Here is a 4,980-nt window from a genome sequence, read left to right as displayed (position 1 = left end):
ATTATTGATGTCTGCCAGGGCACACGTGTGGGAACTGGAAAAGCACATGCCACACATTGGATATTCTTAGACTTGAGATATTGACAAATCTACTGTTCAAACCTGGTTTCACATGACATCTCCTAGCTGAATAATATGTTTTGGCAAATTAGGAAAACTATACAGTGACATTTGTCAGGCTTTTCCAAATTGAAATCGACAAAGAATGCTTAAGTAACCTTGCAGGATAAAGATTTGTGTAAGGCTACATGGGATGGTGAGGAAGCACAGGACAGCCTCTCAGAAGTTCCTTCACAGCATGTCAGAAGTCCCAGTGGTCTGTCAAGGGAACTCTGAACCAGGGGCCCGCTGTCCCCTTCTTTAGTGCTCTGGCAGCATGATGACTTAGCTGCTCTCTCTCCTTTCCTTTCACTGCTCCTGCCATAACTAACTAACTCTAATTCTCTTTACCTCAAGGCTTCTGCTCTCCACCTTCTTTCTGTATATCTCCTTGCCACATTCCTCACTGTACATTTCAAGTTCAAATTCCCCACAGAGAATGATAGGTCAACGAATGACTCTCCAGAATGGAGCGTCCCCTTGGGCAGAATTCTCATGCCAGGTTACTTACATGGCACTGGGCCGCCTGTAGATAGCTGTCCTTTGATCTAGTGCCCATCCCTAGTCCAATCACTCATGGTTAAAGTGGCTAAATCACAAGATACGAAGGATGGAGAAAGGGCCATGTGTCTGTCAGGAACTCTGAAGGATCCCAGCAGGAGGCACTTTACCTGGCAGGCATGAGACGTGGCCTGTCCATCATAACCATGTCCCACAGCATGGTGAACACCAACTGGACTTGCTTGCTGTCACAGAAAGAATAAATTTGCTTATGATGGGCTATAGCATTGGTTTTCCAATTGTGCTTGGCAAGAGTCTTGAGTTCTGCCCAAAGGAGAAACTTAGTAGGTAGGACCCTGAGCTCCCTATGCCCTTTTTCAACCACTGCAGTTTCATATTATTCATTTTTACATATTGGATTTTCAAGTAAAATTTTACTTGAAATTAACATTCCTCTATTAACAAATAGTGAACTGAGAGCCACAGAGCTAGAGTAGTAGAAAAACTTTCATTTGGATAATTTTTTTTAAGTAGTGAAGCTTTCGGTTTTAAAGAGTAAGTGTTATTAAGATATACAATGGGACTTCCCTGGTGACACAGTGGTTAAGAATCCACCTGCCAAAGCAGGGGTCACGGGTTCGAGCCCTGGTCTGAGAAGATCCCACATGGTGTGGAGCAACTAAGCCCATGCGCCACAACTACTGAGCCTGCGCTCTAGAGCCCACGCGCCACAACTACTGAAGCCTGGGCACCTAAGGTCCAAGCTCCACAACGAGAGAAGCCACCGTGATGAGAAGCCTGTGCACTGCAACGAACAGTAACTGGAGAAAGCCCGTGCGCAGCAACAGACCCAAAGCAGCCAAAAATAAATAAATAAATAAATAAATAAATAAATAAGCAAGCATATTACTGAAAAAAGAGAAAAAAGGTATACAATGAAATATAAAATGTCACTGAATGCATTTTACCCAGTTTTCTATAAAATGCTTCTGAGAAGGGTAAACAGGAAAATAGAATAAGTTTATTTAACATTACTTTCTTCATCACAATTGTTTTTATGTCAGATCTTATCATGGGAAAGTGTTTAATTACGACTGTAAATATTTACTTGATGAGTAGGATAAAAATTTTGATACCAACAAGCAGATTACAAATTCAAGCGATTAAAAATAACATATTATTAAAGCTGTCTTTGTTGCTTTAGTTTACACATACAGGACTGTAAAGTCTGTATTAATTGCTAGTTACATTGACAGTTAACTATTCATGATGAACTGGGACGCATTCGAGCAGCAGTCCCCAACCGTTTTGAAGACAATTTTCCACGGATGGGGTGGGGGGACGGTAGGGGGAGATGGTTCAGGCAGTAATGCAGGCGATGCGGAGCTACGGGGAGCGGCAGATGAAGCTTCCCTCCTCGCTCAGCGGCCACTGCTCACCTCCTGCTGTGCCGCCCGGTTCCTAACAGGCCGCGGACTGACAGCTGTCCGAGGCCCGGGGGTTGGGGACCCCTGCATTGGAGGACGGAGAGAATGATAAAAGTGCCCACTGAACTGAGAAGGCATCTTGAAACCAAAAAAAAAAAACGAGGCAGGCAGCTCTATATAATCAATGGATTGGTTTTTTTATAGGGTAACTTACAAGGTGGCAGCAGGATCCGACAGACAAAGATCTGGAAGCATTTGCAAATGCGTTCCACACAGCCAAGGGGCCATTAGGACAGTTTTGTAGTTAACCTAGGGTATGGGGGTAGGAACTTGGAAACAGGATGTGCATTCCTAAGTCAAGATTCATGAATGGGTCACTAGCCTCGTGGGCACCAGTAATACATCAGCAAAGGTTTTCATCATTGTTTGGGGACCAACAGAGCATAGAGGCTACCTGGTCCTAATGATTATTGAACAATATCTATTAACTACAAAGCCCTTGACTTTGGAGAAGTGATTTACTGCACAGTACAGTCCTGGGTAGGGTCAGCGGAAGGACAGGAAAAACTGTAAGGGCGCAAGATGGAGTCAGTTATGCTAACAGCCATACGGGATGCATCACAGCAATCACACATTACTTACATGTTAGATCAATTTATTAGTCTTATCATAGAATGGTTATCTCCAAGAACATTTGTTTTTAACTGAAGGTATCTTGCTGGTATTTATAAATATGAATTACTCTTATAAATGAGGAACCATATCCTTATTCTATGACTTGGGACATGCCAATACTTATTTAAAAGAAGGCTGACTCATCCAATAAAGATTTCATGTCACCGTGACTTGTTGAAATGACAAAACTATCTGAAACTCTCTTTTAAGCATTCCACCCCTTAGGCTGAGCAAATGCACCCCCAGATTCTTCCGAATGCCCCCCAAATGCCCTCTTTAACCAATGCAAGACAACAGCCTTCCTTTACTTCCTCTCAGAATCTTAGTGCATCTCTGGTTTAAGCAGAAAACTATTCAACTACTCTCATTCCCTAGAAACTTGTTAGAGTGAATGTGTAAAAACACCCAGATGGGTTCTCTGTTCTGTGCATCATCTGTCCTGGCTGGGATTACACCAGAAAATTCTCACTTCAGAAACCACTACGAGCAAAAGGGAAGGAAGGTTGGAGCGAGCAACCTGGGCGTGGGTCATATTTTTTCCTCCATGGCTCATTTTCAGTTTTCTTCCACTTCCTGAATGTGCCGAACCTGTTGTCATGTTTTGCTTCCTCTTTACATGAATAATGAGGAGGCTGGGGTGAAAGTAAGTGTCCTGGGCAGTAATGGACTTTACATGGAAAGTAATTGGCATCAAGGACAGCTAACAACAGTGGAAACCTTGAGATTTTTCCAATGTGTTTTCTTTTTTAATAAAACAATAACTGGCTGCCAGTCTTCATATTAATAAATAATTAATCACCCCTTCCTTTTTTTGTGAACTCTTATTTGCGTATGAACTTCTAAAAAATCAGTTGAGATGGAGCCTTGATTTATTGAAGTGGATCTGTATAAACATACTTATGGGAAAAATAACCATGTCATAAACATATTGCATCAATTAATTTTTATTCCTATGTGTACTTAAGCCTGCAGTCTGGAGCTTGGACCCAGTTTACCCAAACTAAAAATGACCCTAATACAGTTGTAGTAAGACTTTTTCCTCTGACATAAATGCCCCTGTAAAAATGTCCCAGTGCAGGGCATCCCTGGTGGTGCAGTGGTTGAGAGTCCACCTGCCAATGCGGGGGACACGGGTTCATGCCCCGGGTGCGGGAGGATCCCACATGCCGCGGAGCGGCTGGGCCCGTGAGCCATGGCCATTGAGCCTGCGCGTCCAGAGCCTGTGCTCCGCAACGGGAGAGGCCACAACAGTGAGAGGCCTGCGTACCGCAAAAAAAAAAAAAAAAAAAAAAAAAAAAAAAGTCCCAGTGCAAAGGAAGAATTAAATGGCTTACACTTGGGTTCATAGTTCAGAGCTTGAATGCCATCATTATATTATCAGGAAAACAATATTCTCATGCAGGCTAAGGGGCAGGCTTCATCTCACAGTGAAGTCAGTTCAGTCATTGTAGTGTGTTGTAAGTCGATTTCTAGATGGCCCTAACTACACGCTTCACGCTACCCAACTACGTCAGAAACTGTGGTGTCAGTTAAAAGGGAGACTGGAGGGGACACTGCATGTGACTCAGCCTAAAGGTATTGATTGCTATTACTGGAATAAAACCCAAACCATGACCTCAGGATGGCAAGTAACATCCTCTTGAAGTTGAATAACAGCATCACTACCAAAGGAGAACCACACCCAGCTGGGGCACAATCAACATCTGTGGAATTTAAGTTAGAAGTTCTTTTGTTAAAAATTATCATTAGAAATATAGTACATTTAGGGGGAAAAATGAAAGAAATATGACAATATTGTAATCCCATAACACTAATGAGTAGACAGTGGTTCAATATACTATTCTACTTTTATATGTGTTTAAAATTTTTCATATTTAAAGCTTAAAAATACAGTTTAAAAGTAATTCTCCCATCTTTCTTATAAAGGAACCTTTAGAGGATATTTTCTTTATGTGTAGTTCCATAAAATAGTACCAAGTTCATTTAAATTACTAAGACACAAATATTATTTTCTGACTATTTTCACCTATTTATAGATCTGCACAAGTTTGGAATTCATCCTTGATAAGCTAAACTGAGTAAGGTAACATGACATCAGCAAGCATGCTTTCCAGGTACCTCAAGGGCCATGATTTCTGTAGTAGGGATTGTACTAAGAGAAGAAAGACAAGTCTACCCCTGTCTTAAAACAGTTTGCTTTGATGGATGCCCTGCTGGGGCACCCCTTTTATGGGGCCCTGAAACATCAGAGACAAAATGGCTAGATGGTTGGACCAAA

This window comes from Mesoplodon bidens (assembly GCF_964165515.1).
Source record: "Mesoplodon bidens genome assembly, chromosome: 11".
Taxonomy (NCBI): domain Eukaryota; kingdom Metazoa; phylum Chordata; class Mammalia; order Artiodactyla; family Ziphiidae; genus Mesoplodon; species Mesoplodon bidens.
Note: the sequence above shows the minus strand (reverse complement) of the source record.